Source organism: Lepisma saccharinum, chromosome 2, assembly GCF_977018435.1.
Source record: "Lepisma saccharinum chromosome 2, izLepSacc3.1, whole genome shotgun sequence".
NCBI lineage: Eukaryota > Metazoa > Arthropoda > Insecta > Zygentoma > Lepismatidae > Lepisma > Lepisma saccharinum.
The window spans coordinates 195614095-195638635 of record NC_139230.1 but is presented as its reverse complement, the minus strand read 5'-3'; the positions used below and the strand labels follow the sequence as shown (position 1 = coordinate 195638635).

The window sequence follows — 24541 nt, the reverse complement described above, 5'->3', positions numbered from 1 at the left end:
AAATATTAAAGCTAGCACATTGATTGGTTAAATGTAGTAAATTAAAATATGTAAATTTGTATATAAATACTATTTTTGAGTGGGTTTATAAAACTCAATTTGAGTATTTAACACAAATTGTTACACAACTTAAGATAAAGATAGAATAATTCAACCTTGGCAAACCAAATAATATGCTCCAGCCGTATGGCAGATTCAATTTGTTTCACGAGACATTACAGAACCCTAGCTAGAAATTCTTAACCTCAGGGCGATAATATAACAGGGTTCCTCTTTCAAAGCACTCAACCCCACCCCCTTTTCCTGGGACAAATATAATTATTTTAGTAACAAACCATAACCATTACAACAATTACTTGGATTTTATCTTCAGTGCAAATTTAAAATTTTCCGGTGACAAGTTAGAAATGCGAATTCGACATATTTTTGTTCCAAATGATGCACCTGCTTTAAATTAAGCAGTATACCAACACTACGCATTATATTTTAAGAAGTGATGTTATTAATGAATATCCAGAATATCGCTTATGTCTTGTAATGCAGGTATAGTTATAAAAGTTTACATTCACCTCACATTCATGATTGTGAGTGAATCGAGCAAGGAAAATGTTTACATCCATTTCTTTGCAGGCTTTCAAGAATATTAATTTAATGGGGTGTCAATACTTTCTTAAGATCCCGAGATATTTAGACTTTTCCAGCTTCTCTTTTGGCACGTTTGGGGTCGAAAACGTGTAGATACAATATCGCTAAATACAGTCTCCAAAATTTAATGTTCGAACTCTCTCTCCACTACAGAAATCTCTCGACAATTTAAGATTTAACACTTTATCAAGAGCTTCCTATTTCCTCCTTTAAATTTAATACTCAATCCTACCACCAAAATTTCCATGCTCATTTTAGACAGCATTACCTCCACCAAAAAAAAAATTAATTCTCAGTCTCCACACCACAATTTCCGCAACAGTCTAAGACAATAGTAATACACAAGAAATGGATACTTCCCTCAATTTAATGTTCAATCCCCCTCTAACTAAAATACCAGCCATAATGTAAGACCTAGAGTTGGATACTGCCCCCCCCCCCGTTTAATTCAGAATCCTCCCTGAACCCTCATGTCAATTAAGGCCTAATATGGAAGAGTTGGATATTTCTCTCCCCCCCCCCCTTTTCGATAATACCCTTAAACACTTCCTTTTTAATCTTTATCTGTATTTCTTTTCTCTATCCATATTCTTTAATTTTGTTTCTCTTTCTTTTTGTTTACCATTTCCTTCTGCTTTTCCTCTTTATCTCTTCTTCAATTTGGCAACATCGCTTTCCTACTCCAGTTTGTTTGCTTCTACTTCATGAGAAAACCGCCCACTTGGGTGTTTCTTTTAACAAAGTTAAGTCCCGATATGCGCAGATCGCTGCGGAGCACTTCCTATTACGTCATCATCCCCACCACTCTTCTACGTACTGGTCTGGCCTTGAGAGTACGAGTGGTGCCAACTCAGCAAAATTAAGCTAAAACAAATATGACAAACGATTTTTACTGAGTGGATTTACGGTGCCGGCTCATATTAGTTTATCAGTGGTTCATTTGATTTAATCCGGTCTTTGAAAATGCGTGCGGTGCACGGATCGTAAACTGTAGTATTACGCAAGCGCGTTAAGGTTTATAACGAAGAGAAACTTCTGGGCGAATGACTTCATTTTCTGAATGCGACATCGAGCAGTGGCCTGTTTTTTTTTTTTTTTTTAAAAAAAGCCGAGTGGGGTGGGGGTTCTTTTGTTTATCGTACAACAATCACTACGAGAAGGCAATCTGATAACACGCTTGCCTGTGTTCTTTTTTAAAGCATTAAAATGTTCTTGCTCTTTACTCTTGGCTGCATATTTTTGAAATGCAAAAATCAAATCATGCCGGGTCCAACGAAATCCACAATCTGCTCTGGAAAGCTCCTTATAGGACAGGCAAGATAAATTGTTTACAATGTTGCAACATATTTGCGAAATTAGAAGGAGTTACATAAACATAAGTATAATGTTGTCGAGTCCACAAGCGCCGCCACGGGAGTATCTAAATGGATGGTTTCTCAAGTTTTAAAAGAATTGGATTTGATTGCTTTGTTGTTTTAAGTCCACTTTATGCACAGTAAGGCTAATCTGGACTGGACGTACAGTTTAAAGTGGGATCCAAACCACTATGTGCCTCCACCGGGAATCGAACCCGGGACCCCTTGATTACAAGGCGACGACGCTACCACTGCGCCATCGGGGAGGCCAAGTTTTAAAAGAAGGAAAAGAGTCGTCGGCGAAAGGTGAGCTGAATTTCTGTACTCCTACAGGTAGAAAACAGCCCAGGAAAAAGCGAATACAAATTTCGTTGAAAATCCTCAGACCGTTCCGCTCCCTCCAGGTTGCAACACTGCGAACCAACGTCGCTGCAGAGAATGGAGAGGGGAAATGTTGTGCGAGATTCGCAACAGTTATTTGCAGCGTCTTGTTTTTAAATTGTCAAGGTATAGCAAGAAAGCTGCGGAACCAAAATGATATCCGGTTTCATCTGACTTGCATGTCTGGAGCGGTTAGACATCAACTAGCCTTTGACCTTGCCAGTATGATGCTGGCAAATAATGCCTTTACTCAAAGTTCGTATTACCACATGTGCACAGGCAGGGGTCTAACAGGGGTCCCATTATGATCACGATTCAGTTCCGAAGTTCTTATGAATTAAATATGGCATGCTCAAATATAAGTTGTAGGCCCTTAAAAAAAAGTCTACCTAGGGAGCGTACAGGGTGATCACTGCCAGAGAGGACTCGGTTTGAAATTTAAAAATAAAAAAAATAAAAGGAATGTCCGAATTTCTGGAGGTGACAGTGTGTTGTCCTGTTTTTTGTCCTTGTGTGTGCTGAGTGCCCGTTTACAGCCTCAGCTTTTAACAGAAGTCGGAATCTTTTAAGATTTTTAGTTATGCAACGTTACAGTTGTTATTTGTAATGGTAAGGGGCTGGCCCCCGTATAATGTGACGAGTGCAAGATAACCTAAGTGCTGACACACCCAAAATTTTAAATTCAAATCAAGACATCATTGGCGATTCTGTTTGCTGTTGTTTAAAGGATTGTATCTCTGAAAAATTTTCTTGTTTCATTTTTCTTATAATTTATTTCAATTTGTCTGATTTTATCATTCAACCATTTCTTTTTCCTATCTCTACACATTTTATTAGCTTCTTTCCTTTTTATATTATATATTTCTTGGCTGGCCCTGGCTTTTATTTGCATTGCTCTTTTTCTTGTTTTGATCTTTTCTTGAAAAATCCTTCTGCAATCTGCATTTTTGGGGATTTTTCTTTCTTTTTGTATAACTTCTTTAGCTGCTTCGTTTATCGCAGTGTGTATGTTACCCCATTCTTCATTAACATCTTTACTTTCCTGGAGATTTTTCATGTAATACTGCTCGATATTCCTTCATTTTTTCTGGTTTTGCAGGTTTGATTTATCCCATTTGCTATTTTGCGACGATTTTATCTTATACATTGCAGGGATAGTCTGTTTTAGGATAACTCGCACCAATATATGTTCAGAGTCAATATTTGTGTCTCTTAAAGATCTTACATCATTTATCAGATCCTATTTGATGCTGTTAATCAACACATGGTCTATCTGATTAATAGTGCTCTGGTCAGGTGATATCCACGTTCCTTTATGTAAGTTATTCGCTCATGCTGGAATTGGGTGCTCATAACTATCAGGTTATTTACAGCTGCCAATTCACACAATATTTCTCCATTCTTACTTGTTACATCACGTAATTTGTGCCTACCTGATATTTTACTATATGTTTGTTATTTTCCCAGCTTTGCATTAAAGTCACCTAATACAATCATTACATCACTTCTTGGAACATTGTCCACCATATTTTGAATATTTTCATAGAAGCTTTCTTCTTCTTCATCTTCAATTGGTGCGTATGTGTTGATTAGGGTTATATTGTTATACTTGCCCTTAATTCTCAGTTTACATAATCTTTCGTTGTAAGGTACAAATCCAATTATGTGGTTTTGTTTCTTTTGTTTACAATAATTGTACTTCCAGCCTGTCCTCTTTTATACTTTGCACCACTATAAAATACTGTGTAGTCCCTTTTATTTATTATACCATTTCCACTCCATCTGGTTTCTTGCAAAGCAACTATGTGAATTTGTATTTTCATTATTTGCTCAGACAATTCTTGCATCTTTCCTGGCTTCAGGAGTGTAACATATTCTTAGTCCTTTTCACATGCTTTCTTCGGCATCCATGAATCTGTCCGGCTTTTCCTTGATGAGAATTTTTAGCGGATGGTATTTTTATGGTGCTAGGGTGCTGGCTTTGTTTTGGTTTGAGTTGGTGTTTTAAGTCCACTTTATGCACAGTAAGGCTAATCGGGACTGGACCTACGGTTTAAAGTGAGATCCGAACCACTGTGCCATGTGCCTCCACCGGGTATCGAACCCGGGACCCCTTGACTACAAGGCGACGACGCTACCACTGCGTCATCGGGGAGGCCCGCTAGGGTGCTGGCCTCGCGCCCAACCCCCATACCTTGGAGGACCAGGAAATTTTTTAGGGTTATTTCAGGAAGATTGGCTTCTCTGCGCCTATTGAGCTCCTCCTGCCCTTTGGTTTTCTGTTAGGGTTTTCCTTCCCTTAGCCTTTGGGGATCCCTCCCCTCCCTGCAAGACAGCAGTAGCTGAGATTATTTAGTGGCAGCTCTTCTCGCCATATCGCAAGATTTTCTTCGGAGCCTTGCAGTATTTACCGAGATGCAGTTGCCACTCCACATCTCACTGCCTCCTCCAATCCTGCTGCTGCTTGTCCGCGACTGTTTCCAGCTAGCCAACATAGTATCTGCTCGCCGTTCCCCTATCCGCAAGGTGGGGACACGCCTGGTGGTATGCAGCTCTGCCTCTGGGAAGGTAACCCAGCCCAGGTTACAAAACATGCGCTTTAAGAAAAATTAAGCAAGTCACTATAGTAGTATTCAGTTACATTGGCATATTTATTTATCTATTTATTTACTTAAAGAATTCAGATACAGTACTGAAACACCATTGTATACTGAAATTGTAGCAAGAAGAAAAAATAAAAATAAAAACAACAAAACAAAGCAATACAAGATGGCAGAGGAAAAAAGAAAGTGTTACACGTACATTCTTAGCGATTGTCGGAAACTGTGTTCTGACAAGAAAATATCAATATTTACAATATTTTAATATCTATTATGTAAGTGGGTAAGCCTATAGTAAAGAGACCGCTGTAGAAGGGACAGCCTTGTAGCGGGAATGAGAAAGAGCATTACGTTACGGTTGCGGGTTAGCCTTCTCATAAAATCCTAGTAAAAGTTGATTGGTATTTGATGTAGTGGGTAAAGGTTGCATGCATGTTTCATGTTTTCTTCACTTTCAACTTCGCACCCCCAAAATTTCATCCCGCACCCCTCAGCATCCCTAAATAATTAAGGCTGGCGCCGCCCCTGGATCACCCTTAGGACACGGATACAAGGGGAAAAGTGAAAGTGGGAGTGAATGTCTTGGAAGGTGTGCCACATTTAAAATAACCCTAAATATCACATGCAAATGCATATTTCGGGTTAAAGTCTGTTGTGTGAGCGGTATGATTGATGAACTGTTCGATTTATCGCTCCCCTGACGTCGTCAATCCAAGGAGTCAGTGTTCATAAAACTAGATCCTTGAACATGGCTTTTTTTTTTCATCCATTGCATTTAGCTCTTATCTACGACAATTTGATAACACTGAAGAATAGCTAAAGGTTATCAGTGCAAAGTTCATTGTTCATCTACTACGCGTGTGGCGAAGTTCCACTGACATTATTGTGAAATGCGTAACATGACCTTGTAACGAACACTTCTAGTTATTTCCTCCTGAAAAAGGCGGACGTTTGCTGAAATGGAAGGAGATGTTTTTCATTAAACCAACATAGATGGCCTACATGATCTAACGGAAGAAAAGAAGAGCTATGATCCTATGAAAGACTGATTGATTGGTTGATTTTCTTCCACTTTTGGCTAATCACGAAGATGAAAATGAAGGGTGAAAAGATGAAATCGACGAGAGGACAATCACAAACACACATGGACAGCACACGACACAAGTCCCACTGGTCACGAGTTCAGACGTCAGAGCCTCGTCAGTCTGCAACAATGCAGTCCAGAGTGTAATACGTGGAAGTGAGATTGACATTTATACTCTGTCCCGGGTATATCTAAAGCAAGCAAATGAAAACAAGTAATGGCGCGAGACGGCTTCACCAATGAACAAGTGAGAGTTAATGGGATTGCGTGGAGGAGGGAAACGCGACTGCAGTTACCAGCCTTCGCAGCAGTATGTACTGCTTCGCTCTGCCCACTCGTCCCCCCCCCCCAATCTGTGCCGCTATGAGCGGCCTTGCTCCACAGATACCGGGAATAGAGTATAGATGCCATCAGAAAGGGTAACCCGTTACAAGGTATGAAAGAAGCAGAGAGAATGTGAGAAATATATGAAGGAAAATAAAGAAGTGTGTGTGAGAGAGAGAGAAGAGGGGAAGGGAGGGAGGGAGAACAGGCTAGAAAGAAGATACGAGAAAAGTAACTGATTGACTGATTTGTTTTTTCTTTTTACTTCGCTCTTTGCCCATTTCTTGGCTAATCGCGAAGATGAGGATGAGTGATGGTATGATGATATTAATGGAGGGACACACAATGAACACCCAGGCCGAAATGTGAACACGGGAATCCCGGCTTCGTAGCGCGCTGCGCTGAAAGTAAAACGAGTTACAAAAAAGGCAGAAGGGAAGACAGAATGACAAAGCGATTTATTTTAATTCTAAAGCTTTCCAGTTACACTTTTGAACCTCCGTGCGTCCAAAAGAGAAAAAAGAGAAAAGCTTCTCCTCAGTGAAGGCCCCCTTAGATGGGGCTCAGAGCTAATTGTTGCATCATAGAAGAAGGAGACGCAGGGGCTGCGCCAGGGGAGGAGGAGTGCTAAGAGGTGCTTGCGCACCCTTTAATTTTTTTCCGCACCTCCTTTTCAAAACCACAAAAACTCTTAACTCTTGCTGTGTCATATTGTAACTTTATAGCACCCTTCGTAACTTGTGTCTGAATGTTGTCCATGACGACTTTCTTGGAGTGTAACACACAATATACGTCATTGGACTGTTGCATTCAAATTTCCAAAATGGAAGTAAAACAACGTAAAGTAGCCCAATTCGAACAATCAAATTTCCAAAAATATGATTGTTGTGGTAAAATGAAGCAAAAATGAAGCAAGTCACTAATATTCTTCAGTTTCATTGGCTTATTTCGCATAGAAGCGTACTAAAAGTTTTTGGTATTTTATACAGTGACTAATGGTTCCTTTATTTTCAACATCGCACCCTCTAAATTTCATTCCGCACCTCTATATGATCAATCCTGGCGCCGCCGCTGAGGACAAGCCACGATTACTGAAAAAAGATTTGATTTTGAGCTAAATTGCTTGATATGTTTCAATATGGCTCTTGGATTAATCGCGATAATAAATTGACGTTGATTGATTTTATTGATACAATAATTTAATGCACGAGTCCCGAATTCACCCAGATTTGATAATAGAAGGGTGATGCTTGACGAAATGCTATACTCTGGAATGGATTAGAAAGCCTCTATCTCCTTTGTGAATCATACAGTTTAAAATACCTGTACAAACTTGTTCAAACTTGTTCAAACTTAGGGCCTCCCCGATGGCGCAGTGGTAACGTCGTCGCCTTGTAATCAAGGGGTCCCGGGTTCGATACTCGGTGGAGGCACAAGTGGTTCGAATCCCACTTTAAACTGTAGGTCCAGTCCCAATTAGCCTTACTGTGCATAAAGTGAACTTAAAACACCAAATCAACCAACCATTGTTCAAACTTACTCAAACATGAAATATTTCATGTGAATAGAGCACGATCAAATGCTGTGGACATTCACCTCTCTGGAAATTGAGTATGTTCTACTATAATGCCTCGGAAAAACGTAACAAAACATCTATATATGATCTATGCCAATTGTGAAATTTAAAAATCTCAGTTCAACTATCAAACAATAACACACAACGCTTATTAAACATAATAAATAACCAGCATAACACTTTGTTTTTGAATGCATTATATATCACTAATTCAAGTTGGTGTTTTAAGTCCACTTTATGCACAGTAAGTTTAATCGGGACTGGACCTACAGTTTAAAGTGAGATCCGAACCACTATATGCCTCCACCGGGTATCGAATCCGGGACCCCTTGATTACAAGGGGGCGACGCTACCACTGTGCCATCGGGGAGGCCTATATAGGACTAATTGTAACGCAAACTAATCATCAGCACATTGAGTTCGTCATCAATAAATAGAAAAGGGTGCAATCAAAACAGAGCCGCCGTGGTCCAGTCGATATAGAATCTGACTAGCATTCGGGAGCCCCGGTTTCGATCCCCGGGGTGGGTAATTTCAGGTGGGAATTTCCTCAGCAATGGCCCTGGCCCTGCATGGGACTGCTGGGGGATTCACTTCTAATGGACACCTAGGGGCAACCCTGGGGTGGGGTAAGGGAGGTCGGAGTGCACAAATGACGAAGACTGTGAATGTGTGGACCCTACCTTCACATACCCTCACATGCCTTCACGGAGTGCTGCAAAGTGTGCATGTGCGCACGACGGTGTAAGGGGAAGGCACCCAAATGTCAACCTTACTTCCATTCCACTGTACTGCATTTTGCAGACTAACGAGGCTCTGGCGTCTGCACTCAGTCAGTACAGGTACAGGAAGGGTCAAAAAGATGTGTACCACTTATATGGCAATTTGAATGGATGATGAGTTATATGTTTATATGCCTTGCAAGTGGACATGTTATATGGAAACTGTAGTTGATATGTAATTGATATGTGTTACTTGCTGGTGCTGTCATTACAGGTTTGAAAGTGTAGGTTGCAGGTATAATGGCATATGGCAACACGGTGGAGTCTGTAAGAGAGGAGGAAGGTGGCGGCTTGGGTGGTAGTATGGGTCAGTTGCTGTGGTGCGTAGGAAATTTCGGGACTGGTTTGAGAAGGGTCCTCCATCATGTCTGACTGTCCGTCGGATCTACACCTGTTCTGTTGCAGATGACTGCAGAGGAAACAGTGAACGGAGAAGAACTGTGCGTGTAGAGGAGAACATTGTGCGTGCCCAAGAGTCCATGGTACGGGGTCCCAACAGGTCAACCAGACGTCTGTCACTGGGGGTGGACATTTCACGCACCAGTACCCGACGAATCCTTCATTCCGATTTGGATATGAAGCAGTACCACCTGCAAATTGCAAACCTGGCATTGTCAGCAGAGAATAAGAAAGCTCGTGTGAAAGCGTTCCAGATTTTGGTTGAAATGACACGTTGCGATCCCGATGTTCTCTTCTTCTTTTCGGATGATGCTACGTTTCACGTCTCTGGCAACTTTAACAAGCATAACTCTGTGATATGGGCCACAGAACATCCGCACGAACTCCGAGAAAACGTACGGAATTCACCAAAAGTAAACGTCTGGTGTGGTATCTCTAAACTGCGCATCGTGGGTCCATTCTTTTTTGATGAAGTTACCGTTACTGGCAAAGGATGCCTCGCCATGCTGCGCACTTTCACGGAAGAAAACATTTCACTTAACATCTTGCAATCAGGTGTCTTCCAACAAGACGGTGCAGCAGCCCACTTTGTTCTGGTGGTTCGACGGTACCTGGATGACACATTTGGGGTACGATGAATTGAAACAGCTGGGCCCTTGATATGACCAGCACGGTCTCCCGAAGTCACGCCGTGTGACTTTTGGTTATGGAGGATGGTGAAGAACCTTGTTTATATTGTGAAACCGAGAGACCTCCACGACCTTCGTCAACGAATCACCAACGTGATTCAGTCCATTCCCGTCTCTATGTGCCACCGAGTTCTGGAGAGCACGATTCAACGGTAGCATGTGTGCATTGAGAAGGGTGGCATCCAGGTTGAACGTGTTTACTGAATGAACGGAACTGAACTGAACTGCACTGCACTGCACTTCATCCTTGAGATACACTGTGTACCATTCACATACCTACATACATACATACACATGTGTAAATTACAGTGAAAATAAATACCTAAAAATATTCTAACCGTAACCTCGACATATCCACTTCCGTGGTGGTAACATCTTTTTGGCCCTCCCTGTATAATCCTCTGTGGGACATTTTCTCTGTACTGATCAAGTGTATTTGTGGTTGTCTTTTCATCCATTTATCACCATTCATCTCCATCGCCGCGATTAGTCAAAAGTGGACGAAATGCAACTTTAAATATACCAAATCAATCTATTTCATAGCACTTAGAAAGTTGATATGGTAGTTTTCAATCCCAAAATGTTTCATTTTTGGTTCAATGCAGCTAACACCGTGAACAACAACGTTGTTCTTTGTAAAAGTTTCAAATACATCTTCCTGTAAGTGGAAGAAATATTTTTAATCAATTTAATCACCTTGGTATTGTTGTGATTATTATGATTAAATAAGACGGATATTAGAAAATGTTAATTTTATTACCATATCGTTATTTGAAGATGATACATAAAAAAATGTGATGAAATAAAAGAACACATCAAATTACCCATGTATTTCCTGGTATTCCCATGTAGGTCTAATTAGTCCTCAAGGCAATACCATGGTAATATACATCTCTTAGAGCACATTTTCTACTTTGATAAAATGACACATGAGATTTGTTCTGGATATTTTCTCTCCAATGGCATAACGCTATCATCTTGTAGCGAAGGGTTCCTGGATTGGATGTCCGGTGGAGGAACAACAAACTGTAGCTCTAGTTCACATAAGCCTGAGCATAAAACTGTACTTAAAAAACGAAAAGAAAGTATTTTGGATATTTTGTGACATAGCCTTTATAACACCATTAAGCCTTGTTTCCATGATTATGAAAAATTAAATATGCTGACCAAGGCAGTAATTTATTTTATTAAAAACATAAACTAATTATGTTTTTAATAAAATAAATTACTGCCTTGGTCAGCATATTTAGTTTTTCATAGCCTTTATATTTTTTTTTTACCTCAGCTGTATTTACAGATTCTGTTGAAGTCTTCGCCTGTATCTGATGCTCCTAGACTCTTTAATAGTCCCTCTGGTGCGTCTCAGATGGCCTTGACTGAACCACCCCTCTTTTTAATTCTATGCAAGTTATTTACAAGATAACCACATAATTTTGCAAATAATAAGAAACATTTAAGTGTAGAAAGAGAACTCCTACATTACGTATTTCGCTTTCCAATAGCAAAGTTAAGGAAATTGAGAGAAAATTTAAAATTAATTTCATTTAATAGGATATCTGCTACACTATCCATAAACTTTGGGCAGGTCATGTAGCACGAATGATAGAGGAAAGAAGAGTTTACAGAATTCTTTTTGGGAAACCATGGTAAGAGACCTGTAGGAAGGCCAAGACGAAGATGGAGGGATAACGTTGAGATGGACCTAAATGAAATTGTTAGGGATGGAAAATATTGAATTGATCTTGCTCAGGATGGAAGGCTTCTGTTGCTACAGCCTTAAACCTTCAGGTTTAACAATGCTAGAGAGTGAGTGAGTGATTCATAAACTTACTCAGTAAGCGGTAGTCTAGTCCGTCGTCTGACTGTCACGCTGGAGATCCGGGCTCAATTCCGAGGGTGGGGGGTGATCAAAGGTCGGAATTTGCCTGCCTTACCCCGCATAAAGTAGCTCTGGGAGTTCCCATCCTCAAATAATGGGTACCTGGGGGCAACCCGGGAGGTAAAGGCTGCCGGAGGTTAGTGCTGATCACATGATTTCGAAAAATTATTACCGAGATCGAGCATTTGTGGACCCTAACCCCACATCACCTCTATATGTGCCTTCATGGTGTGGTGCGAAGTGGAACTTTACCTTTACTCAGTGAACGATATTTCTCCAAATGACACGAAAGTTGTTATGGGATGATAATTGTAAACATTTCCAGTATGGACAATCACATTGTATTCAAGGGGTCCTGCGTTCGATACTCGGTGGACAGTGCCAGGGGGTTGCGAAGGGGTATTTGCGCTTGTGTGTGTGAAAGAGAGAGAGGGGGATAGAGAGGCAGATTGCCCCGAATTAAATCTCATCATCATTACTCACCCTCACCTTCGTGGTTAGCCAAAAGTGGCAGAAAAGCGAAGTAAAGTAAACCAAATCAATCAATCAATCATCATATCATCACTAATTCCAAAGTGGCAAAAAAGCGAGTCTAAATAACTAAAATCCGATCCAAGAAATTCAAATATAAAAGGCCGAGAACTTTCGTCCCGCGTGAAACAACTTCTCCTTCGCCCTTAATGAGGACTTGATGGAATGGTGAACATGATGAGCGGCTAGAGATAGCAACAGCAACTCGGAGAGATATGAGCTCTCATTTTCATGTGATTAAAAGTTGTCAAGTTATCAGAAACCGAGTAGGTGCTTCCATAAACACATACGCCTGCACGTCTCCTCGATGGTGTACAGTTGACTCCGTCGCTTTGTAATCAAGAGGTTCCGGGTTCGATATCCGGCCAGGACACATAGTGGTTCGGATCCCTTCTCAAACTATAGGTACAATTCCGATTAGCTTATCCATGTAAAAGTGGACATAAAAAGCAAACTTTACACTTTGCGAGTGTGTGTATGTGTATGTTGTCGTCAGGAAAAGAAATGCTTTCATTGGGGTAAGAAATACATCTGGATGAGGAGCGTGTTTTGCAGGACGCGGTTGACAAACAGACTTATTCGCTTGATTTGGTGTTTTAAGTCCACTTTTATGCACAGTAAGGCTAATTGGGACTGGACTTACAGTTTATAATGGGATCCGAACCACCATGTGCCTCCACCGTGCATCGAACCAGGGACATCTTGATTACAAGGCGACGACGATACTTATTCGATTTCTCTTGGAGTGGTATCACGGACCGTAGTATGTTGCCATGGGCGTACGGAAGGGGGGGGGGCAAGGGTGGGGCACGGCCTCCCTTGAAAATGAATGTCCTACAAAAAGTATATATTTCGCACATAATTTCATTTCAGTCAGTAATTTATGATAATTATTATAAAGGCGTTGAAGGAACATGATAATTTCAGACTGAAGCAGTGTTTTTTGAAGGGACATCACTATTATGGGGGAAAATATGCCTCCTTTGCACCCCCTTGGAAAAAAAATTGCCGTACTTGCCCCTCCCTGGAAAAAAATCCTGCGGACCCCATGGATATTGCCTTAAAAAAAAAGGACTGTCCTGCAATAATCAGAACTCTTTGTTATCCCCAAGCAGGGAAATCGGAACCACTCATCATGGAGGGAGGCAATATGGCATCAAATGAACATGGGCTGAAGTTTCCGCTAACAGCAAGAACAAGAAAAGAAGTACTTGACTGACAGATCGCTAAGCAGATTTGGAATGGCAGTTTCGTCTTTTCAAAGCAAGTGCAAACGTGAATTGTCCCTCGTAGGAATTTCCTCTTCCTGTTTCCAGTTCCATCAGGTTTTCTACAGATACACTCGCTCATAAATAGAGACCGGATGTTTAGGCACTAAAAACATATAAAATGGGCAGGCAAATAAGCACTTATAATTTTCAAAATAGGCAGTAAAATAGGCATTAAAATACAAATAGGCAATAAAAAGGCAATGAAATTTAACTCAAAATAATGAAGATAGACATACAAAAAGAAATAGGTGTTTAAAAAATATAAAAACATACCTTTACATTCTTTATAGTTGCTTAAAATAAACCAGGAGCTCATCATTAGAGACAGCAGTCCAATATTGTACTTAATAAATCACTGCAAACAGGAGTCACGTCAGCCCAAAATTTTCCAATACAGCGCCATCTATCACAAATCCAACAAAAAGTTTCAGACAAAACCTACGTATTTTTGTGTGGAGAATCCGAATCTGCAATAAAAAATGGGGGTTCCCATTTGAGATTTGAAAGTTGCCTCTCGCCCCACCCCCAGGAGGTGGGGTGGGGTGGAGTTTGGCATCATTGGATGAGCCCCTTCGAGACGAACAAATTTTATTCAGAACTTTTTTTTGATCAGATGCGTACTTTTCGAGATATTTCGTTGTGTCAAGCTAAAAAAACTCATGAAAAGAGATTTAGAAAAAAATGGTGGATTTATGAACTTGCCCCCCACCCCCACTCCGAAACAAGTTCCGACGTCCCTGCCCCCAAGTCAATGGTGGTGTTGTAACTCAGAAGTGTCCGTAACTGGGGTGTAAGACGTGACCTTTTGAGAAGGCACTCAAATGTCAACATGAGCCACCTAGTCGGTAGAGCGTTTGACTGCCATGCGGGAGACCCGGGTTCCATTCCCAGAGTGGATGATGTAAGGTCGGATTTTTTCCGGCCTTGCACCCGCATAAAGTGACTGTGGGGCTCACCCAGCCTCAAATCAATGGGGGTACCTGGTAGGGGGGTAAAGGCGGCCGTAGCTTGGTGCTGATCACATCACCTCTAAAATTTCCGAGATCGAGAATGTGGGGGGGGGGCTTCCCCCACATCCCCTTATGTGCCTACATGGCATGGTGGTAAATGCACGGGGAACTTTACCTTTTTTTATTTTATTATTTTTACCAAATGTCAACCTTACTTCCACGTAGTTAACCCCGGTAACTGCAATGTTGCAGGTCAACGAGGCTCTAGCGTCTTGATCTATGGCCAATGTAATAATCTGTAGAGCTGTGTGTTGTCCTTATGCGTGCTGAGTGCCCCTTTACAGCGTCATCTTTTAATTAGGCAAGGAGATTTTAATTCTCAGAGAGAGAGATGATGATTTTAGGTACGGTACGGTTAAGGGCTGGGCCCCGTATAATGTGACGGGTGCAAAATAGACTAACCGCTAACGCACCCATAATTTTAATTTCAGAGATTCAAGTGTCCGTAACTCTTCCTTAGGACAGTACAGTCAACGAAGTTAGTAATAAGTTGTGTTTTATACAGCGTATATTGATACACTTGAACGTTGAATTGCATCTTCTGCAAATATGCTGTATAAAGAAATAAACTGCCGTAGTACTAAGTCAGCTGAGTGTACAATGACCAATTTACAAATTTAGAATTTTTAAGTCAACAAGTGATGATAAACGTAATATTATTTGAATCGAGCATTCATAGTCTCACTTTCACGTTTCACAGTTTGCAAATACATATATCCTGAATAAGACAACTTTTTAATTCTTCACATTTATAAAACTCATCGGTAGTAAACGCGATATGAGTTTTATAAAACTCATCGTTACTAAACGCTTTGTATTCAAATGGATAAAAAAAATATGGATGCTTAATTATCATCTGCATTAATTAAAACGAATGTTCACATTACACTCTTTAATCTTTATTCACGAAAATTTACACTAGAAGAGGATACATGATTATTAGTTTACTAATTCCCATACCCGCCAATCGCGGCGCCACGGTAGTTTCTAATTTCTAATTGGAAGTTCACCCTCTTATTTGACATACATAAGCAGACAAATTTGACAGAGCAAAGATGGACAAGAGTGTGGTAAATTTAATAATTTTAATTGTAATATGTAATTAATATTAATGGTAAATGTCATTTTGTTTATTGCATCATCATTAGATAATTGCCGTGATCCTGTTAAATCCATTAATTGAAAAGGTATGAAGAATGATTAAATGTAGCTCGAATGTTTTGCTGCTGCCAATTCGACTTCATAAGAAAATACAATTATGGACGTTATTATTGATAATTTTCACATATGTTTGCATTGTCACGTTGAAATATATGTTTTGGATACTTCCGTGTATACTCAAATTTGATATAGTAACAGTGATATGGTATAGTTTGTGTTTTCAAAGAATTTTGTAACAGTTCGTGTTTAATCAAGATACCGGCTGAGCAGTTCATATAAAATATAAAGAAGTATATCTATCAACACTCGATATATGCCAATGAAACGTTTAATTATGTGAGAAAGGAAATATGTAGTAAGGTTTTTAAAAGTTGAAAGTTTTGATGTGTTATGCAACTTCCGAGAATGGAAAATGGGGTTAGTTTTTCAAATGAAGCCCACTGCCAGTACCGATGCCAGAATCATGTTACAAGTGGGAGCAGAATTGCAGATGGTATGAAATATTGAAAGTTGATCCACAACATTATCATTATTTATTAGTTCAGCACAGGATACATCTCCCAATTATGATGCAGTTTTTAATAATTCGTTCACTGTCCCTCTTTAGCTTCATTCCTGTGGATTGCATGATTTTTTTTTAGAAAAAAACTATTATTCTTGATAATATAACATTCTGTACTTGGGCCAAAACCCTAATCAAATTGAATATCATTAGAATTAGAAGAATTACATTCCCATGAGTAAATTTATGAACATGGAAAACGTTGATCAGACAGCCCTCGCCCCATGTAGGGCCACAACTAGGGAGGGGCAGGTGGGGCATGTGCCCCAGGTACCATGTTATGTATGGCATTTAGCAGTCTTGATGCCAGAAGAAATTAATCAGGAAAGTTGGAAGGGTGGGATGAACTAGTGCCTGGGAGCATTCATACTCTAGCCTTGCATCCTCTAGCATCCCCGCTAGTGCCGAGAGAAGGTATGGAATGTTGGTAGTGTGTGTGATGGAGGCATATACACCATGATGACATGCTCGGGTGAGTCAGCAGACACACATGGAGGGTGAAATTACTAAATACTGGCACATTTGAAATGTGATTCACTGTCTTGAGTTTTTGCATATGTGACTGGCGCATATATCTTGTGTTGCTAGTCCTTTTGCTATTTACATACTGCAGTGGTTCCCAAAGCGTGTGCCGAAGCTGGCTTACAGGAGCTTGCGAAATGTTCCAATGTTTTCATTGAAATGACACTTACTTGTTGGTCTACACATGGTTTTAGAACTTTTTACGTACAAAATGTTTCTGAATTGAAATATGTCCTTATTTTTTAACTTCCGGCAAGCAACCTAGCCACACAAACTATGTGCTGCATGTGTTAGGCCTACATTCTGACTTGGGTGTAGCAGAGAAATCTTGAAATGCTAAAGGTACTGTAAAATGAAAAACTTTGGGGAACAATTGACATAGTGGAATATATGTGAGCTTACGTCACACTACCATGCCCCTTTGCATAAACACATTGATTGACACAAGAAAGGACAAGTGGCCCTCACAAATTCAGGATAAATTCCTGATTTTAATTGCTGAAAAAGTAAGGCAAGACATATTGTACTATGAATTAGAGGCCAAATATTTTTCACTCATGTTTGATTGCAGAACTGATGTAAGTTATAATGAGCAAATGTCCATTCATTATGTTGAAAAACGTGAATCTGACCCAGAAATCTTAGAAAGCTTCATGGATACTTTATCATCACTGATGGGACACGTCTTGGACTTACAGAAGAAATTCTCAAAAATGCAGAAAGTGATGGACTAGATATGAAGAATCACCAAAGATAAAAATAAGGACTCTTCAGGAAAACAAGCTGACATATTTTGTTCCGAGTGCAACCCACTATCAACTTATACTGGGTGTCAGTGTAGGAACCGAGCACTTCAATGTTTCTTGGAATTTGGAGGTAGCGGCCTTTCCACCCCTCACAGGTCACCAACAGGCAGGGTTGGGTGTTGCTGTTGCACCCAAATTATATTTCCAGCTCGAGAAGTTTGTAACCAGATTGAAGAATGACCACTTGTGTGGTGGTAAACCACATATATGCAAGCAGTTACAAGTTGTCCCGAATCAGAGCGCAATACATGCTAAAATAAGTATAATGGTGACGGGATGGCTATGTAGATTATCATATCTCAGGACAAGTAGTATTATTTGAAGCAAATAACTATTCTACTATTGAGATAGCCTAAAACATGCAATGTGTTAAAAGTAATTATATTCACAAACTGTGATTTCTTGAATTGCACATTATTTTTCTCGATTTTGTGGAGACTGATTTTGAGAATCCTCCTTAGGAAACGATGCCCTCGCGATGGCGCAGTGGTAGCATAATTGCCTTGTAATCAAGGGGTCCCAGGTTCAATACCTGGTGAAGGCACATAGTGGTTCAGATCACACTTTAAACCATAGATTCAGTCCCGATTAGCCTTACTGTGCATAAAGTGGACTTAAATCTTGCCTCAACTCCTTAACAAACCTTTCGAAGAATAAAAAATTTAAACAAGTAAATACATTATTGTCATTTTAAGGTAAATTATCATTTTGGGCTATTTTTGGTTCATATGAATCTGCCTCGTCCTCCTCCATGGCCATGTGTTGTAAGGCACTGTGCTTTGGGCACTGACTGTGGGACAACATGGGTTCAAGTCCACCTGGGTTCTCGGCCTTTGTATAGAGCTGGTGGCAACCCACCATCATAAGGAAATTGGGGAGCTATGATTGAGTAGCATAACCCGATCATAAAAATCTCCAATAACGGCGGGGGGTTGACGTGCTGACCACACATCACCCCATTACCAGTTGAATATCTCCACACCTTTAGGTAGGATTGTGGGAGGAAGACTGGCAGTCTGGAGATAGGCCAAGAGCCATTGAGCCACGGGTTATTATTATTATTATTATGAATCTGCCTCGCTCAATAAGTTTATTTTATTAAGTCAAGCACAATAGCCAACTCTTGGAATGAGTCACTCGAAAGACATACATGTGTGGTTGCACACATATTTAAGCATCTAAAGAATAATTATATTCTTGTGGTAAGGGGTCGTTGTCATTTAACAAACTTTATTGACTTATTCTATCAGCATTTTTGAAAATATTGTGCCATGCTGAACTTAACAAAGGCACATTGATTGCTTAATGATTGCTTTGTGTTGCAAAGCAGGTTCAGTTTTTGGAGTATTACAAAGCTTTACACAGACCGTTCAATAAATTTTGAGAATATTGATGTTTTATCAGAGGAACCACCCCCAAATAAATTTTTTGCAGAGTTTGGAAATATTCCCTGTGGTACATTTGTATTTAGCCTAATTTCATAAACGTGTCATTACTATAACACTAGAAATTGTACTTTTCATCTCCTACCATTGATATCCCTTTACTCTACGTCTCTAACTTAGAATTCATCTTCCAAAACAAAGTGTTCACTCTTGCTCTGGTTTCCCATAATTCTTGGTCTTGTGTTTGCTACTGTAATATGTTTCTAGAGCAAGGTACTCACAAAACCAACTGAGTTAACCAAGTTCTTCAGTGACTGTTAATAAGTCAGTGAAAAATATTCATGGCCTTTTATTTTATTTTTAATATACGCAAGACAGTCATAGCCAAGATCATAGCCCAGAATAACAGCTACAAAGATGATATTAATGATGAGAAATTTCTCCAGGAAATGGAAAACATTAAAGTACTGTGCTTTAGAAGGTGACAAAAATTGAAAATTGCCTCGCCAGTACCCATCTTGAACCAGATTTATAAACACAATCTGGAAGAGGGATTTCCAAAAGTGACAGCAGCATTAAGAATAATTCTCACCCTTCCAGTGTCTGTTGCCTTTGGTAAAAGAAGTTTCTATAAACTAAATCTAATAATATTTTTTTAGAGAGAATCATCCCAAGTAACCAAAAGTGGTTGGGCCAAACGTACTGAAAATGGTTGGCCCAATGCAAAAACATACCGTTTGCCAATGGTAATTTTGGCCATGGTTCCGTTGGGTCAACATGTTGTTTTTACACTAGGCCAACTTATGGTTTTACTACGTTGGCCCAACATATGGTTTTACTATATTGGCCCAACATATGGTTTTACTATGTTGGCCCAACATATGGTTTTACTACGTTTGCCCAATGTATGGTTTTACTACGTTAGCCCAAAGTGCTAAAAACTAAAGAATGGATAGATTTGTTTTCTGATATACACATAATTTATTGTGAGGCCAAATGTAAACAATAGTTCAAGTTATTGATGAAAATAAAAAAATACACAGAACTTTCTCAGTCACATGGTATCATTGTTTTCAAGGCACCATACCTTCAAGTGGTAGCACAAAAACCTTCTAGAGACTTAGTTTTCCACTTTTCATGGAATTTCGTCTGCACATAACATTGCTTAACCACCTTCACAATAATACCTGTAAGAATGTTCTTGTTCTACTACAGCAAAAGAGACAAACAATAAGCAATTCCCAACACATCTTTCATGCATGGTGGCTGACAAAGGCTTGGTGAGTAACTGCAAGTTAAAAATAGCTTCTACTTTCATTAAAAATACATTATATTTCCAGTATGTGCTGTGACTGAAATATTCGAAAAGAAACATTGTTACATGTCACTTATTTTAAACTAGAATTTTCAGCATTCTCCTGAAAGTTGTCTTAGCATTAAAAAGTTGTTTATAAAACTAATTTTCACTCACGTTTCCATGGTTGGGCAAACGTTGGCAACCACCGTTGGCCCAAGGTAAGACCAACAGCAATTTGCCAACCAACGTAAAGCCAACCTTTCCCACATAAAAACTGATGTTGGCCCAACAGTGGTGGTTAGGGGAAAGTGGGGGAATTGCGACCACCTAAGGGAGATTTTAAAAATCTCAAAAACTGTACACAGTGAAACAAAAAGAAAATGTGGGCCTGAAAAAGCAATGGTTGTAGTACATCTCTGCGTATCACTTTACTCCCTGTCGTTAATAGTTATATCTGTAAACATCAAAAAGTAACAATGTGCGTGTGTCTATACAGAAACTATATCTTTAAGTACTTATATTTATTAATATGAAGATTCAAATTAAATTGAGCACAATTTTGCACAAAAATGCACACATGGGACGATTATTATGAGAAACGTGTTTGCACCCTTCATGTTCCCCATCACAAACAGCGTGAGCGTCATTACCCGATAAGCGCCATATTATGTTATTATTTTTTTCGTCTCATGAAGAACCTCAAATGTATACTTTATAATAATTAAGAAATAAACAGGAGATACTATTATTATATCTGTAAAATTTTCAAGACTCTAGCTTAAACGTTCCGTCTACTTACCTTTCACTTTTTCCTTCCTAATTTTATAAGAAAATATGACGAATTCGTTTTTCGCACCCTGCTTCTTAAAAGTCAACTCCACATGTGCCGCCTTTTGTTTGGTGCCTCGTAGTACTGGGTTCTAGATGTCAGCACAGGTTACTCTTCAATAACACCCTCCGTAACGACTACAGAGGGGTGAGCGCCATTCCCCCACCTTCCCCTACTTGGGATGGGGCAACAGAGACAAACAAATTTTAGTATAATCTCCATAGAAAATAAAGTGAGTATCCTCAATTCATTACAATGATAAAATAAAAATATTTGCTGCAAAGAAAGTTCACAAAGTAAAGCTCAGAAATGTTGTTGTTTCATGCTGGAAAAGTTTTATTTTGTTAATCCATGTACTAATCTCTCACATTATGTAGACAATGTTGAACCAAATTAAGATGCATACATATGCTGTATCTGACATAGCCATGCACATTCTTGGAATCAGGGTACGCTGTCAAAATGTCAGTTTGTACGGGGTGACAAAGAAGGATGCTGCAATGATGTCCCAAGCACCAGAAAGCCTAAGATGTGGGTTAGATATGTATTATGACCACATGAGGACCACAAACTACCAGATTTCCTCCAGCATCTGAATAATATTCATCTATCAATTATGTTTATTACTGAAAGGGAATAAGACAAATGCCCATCATTCCCAGATGTCTAAAGCTGTTTGTTCATGATCAAATAACTCACAAACAAGTCGTTGAATTGAACCCTTAAAAGGAAATGATGTCTGAGACCATGTCATTCTTCTTATTGGATGCAAGGTTAGGTCCAATAATTTCTATTTAGGAATGGTTCTAAATAACATCATCCAAGCCTTACTGTCAACCAATCAGGGCACATGCTATTGAAATAGATTATCGAAAAGAAGCATCGAGGTACAGAATCTTATTTATTTCTATCCTGTGGTGAAAAGAAATCGATGCAGAATGTGTAAACATGTGTTTGTGACTTGCGAGAGAGGAAAGGAAAGGTGGTGGAAAATTCTTGTCTGTATTTATTTCATCGCAATTGTGAACAACAAAGAATGATGTATATTTCTCAGCAGTGAGTAATGTGGTAATAAAATATATAACCAACCATAAAACAAAATATTTTGTGTTGATCTTAAATTGAAATTTAGATAAACACACAATGAAAAACAACTACCTGTATATCTGTGGAAAAGAGATTTTTATAAAATTACATTATTGTGCTCACATTGTTTTTCTGGTGCCTCAGATTACATTTTGGCTATTAATACTGAGAAAATACATCAACATCACACTTCTTTCGAGTTTCTAATATGCCCTACATCTTCCTTTGGAAAGAAAATTATTATCTTTCTTATGGCTAATCGCTAGTCTATGTATTTCTTTTCATGCCATACACACTGCCATGTTTTGGTAAAATGTGAATTGATTTGGTGTTTTAAGTCCACTTTATGCACAGTAAGGCTAATCGGGACTAGACCTACAGTTTAAAGTGGGGTCCGAATGACTATGTGCCTCCACCGGGTATCAAACCTAGGGCACCTTGATTACAAGGTGGTAAAATGTGAGCTTGTTCCAATTTTTATTTGATCATGTACATGTGCAATTTCAGACCATTCAAGTTTTCCAATAGGAATGCTGTTCAATGACTTTCAATTGCTGATTTCAGCTTTCAATTCAATGACTTGTTCAGGATTCATTTGATCGTGTGCAAACAGCTTTAGGGGATAGATCTGGAAATCAAATACTAACAGATGTGTATCAAAAGCCAACACACATTGGGAGATACCTACGCTGCAAATCAAACCACTCCCAAGAGTAAGACCATGACAAGCCAATGCCTAAGCCCAAGGGCCAGAGGAATCTACTCAAAACCAGCAACACTCAATATACTGTGGATACAATGAAAGTCAATTGTTATCCACCAACCACAACTAAGAGATCCATCAGCAGCCAAGCAGAAAAACAGCAGTATAAAAAGACTGACTCAAAAGGCACCATATGCATGTCACACCTCTTTGGATTATCAGAAAAAATTTGCAGCAGTGCTTCAAAATTCCATCTTAGGACAATATTCAGCAGTGTAGAAGACACTAAGAAGAAGAATATGAAACGCCAAACCAGAAAACCCCTTACAAGCTAGCAGAAAACTGCATGTTAAACATATCGTGTGAAGGTGGGCGAGCTTACATAACAGAATCTGGATGCCTTGTGGAGAAGAGAATAGATGAACACAAGTAGCACACATGCAAAGGTGAAATAGAGGTTGAAAATAGCCACACATGCATGGAATGAATCACATAGAATTCAGTGGAACAACATGACAGTACTGCACAAAGATGCAAATCAACCTTCCTAGCAACAATTGCATGATTTATCATTACAAACCAGTAATTTATCCAGTCATCCATAGATCCTTCAATTTTCTTTAAATACTTCCTTTAGTTTTCTTGAAAAATCTCAAACCTAAATTTGCATTTACACCCCCCCCCCCCCAGGAAAAAAATTATGCTCTCATATTGAAAATACAAATGCCTGTTTTAAAGTGCCTTTAATATACGAGATGTGTAATTTATTTAAATTATATTCCAGATGAATAGCACAAGCTCCAAACCTGAATCCCCTAACTCCAGTCTAGCAGAAGGTGACACCTTACCGTCCATCAGCGATACAGCCTGGGTAAGTGTTCCAATTTACTTTTTAAAATTTAATTAAAGAGCAGGTACAGCTTCAACTGTCACCATTTATTAACCTTGATCTAAATTCCTTCAGCATTCCTGGTGGGTGGATCACATTTAACATTTCCCTAAATACAAAAATGCATAATTCGACTAAAAGCAAATTTATTTGTGTCATTTTTCTACTTTCTGGGAAGAGGGAAGGGTGCGGACTGATCAACCAGGGGGTCATATGCCCCCTATCCCCTCTTGTTCCATCACTGTACGATCCCCAACACTTGTTTCACAGGTGCACATGAAACTAATAATTGTTTGCATGAACAAAAAAATATGAATAAATGTGTGCAAAATACAAATGAAATATAAGGAAAATCCTTCTATGTAGTTACCATTATTTTCCAAGCATAGTATCAAATACCATGGAACAAAATTTGTATACTCTCTGCATAAAATTTTGCCACGTGAGAATTCAGCCACTCCAGTACTGGCCCAAATTCTTCAAATAGCTGACGCACACAGGAGACCCGGATTCGATTCCCTGGGCAGGTGATTTTAGGTGCAGAAAGATGTGATAGTCACTAGATGCAAGGTCAGAACTGTAAGATAGAAGGGGGCATTTAGTTGTGAGGTAGGAGACAGTAGACTCTTAACCACAAATAATAAGTTACTGTATTTTGTCGTCTCCCTGCATGTTCGCAAAGTACACTAGTGTTCCAAACAAGTGTTCTTGGGTTACCAGCCAGCTTAAATCAGTGTTGGCTTCCAATGTTTCAAATGCATACATTGCTCCCACC

General features: G+C 39.4%; 1 long non-coding RNA gene across 2 annotated transcripts in view; it reads left to right on the top strand.

Annotated features, from left to right (window-relative positions):
- LOC145984246 (uncharacterized) overlaps window positions 1-24541 on the top strand; it is a 64028-nt gene that overhangs the window by 16419 nt on the left and 23068 nt on the right. For both annotated transcript variants that reach the window (XR_014441293.1, XR_014441292.1), the window contains exon 2: window positions 23662-23748. This is a non-coding gene — a long non-coding RNA (uncharacterized LOC145984246). The remainder of the gene's footprint in view (window positions 1-23661; window positions 23749-24541) is intronic.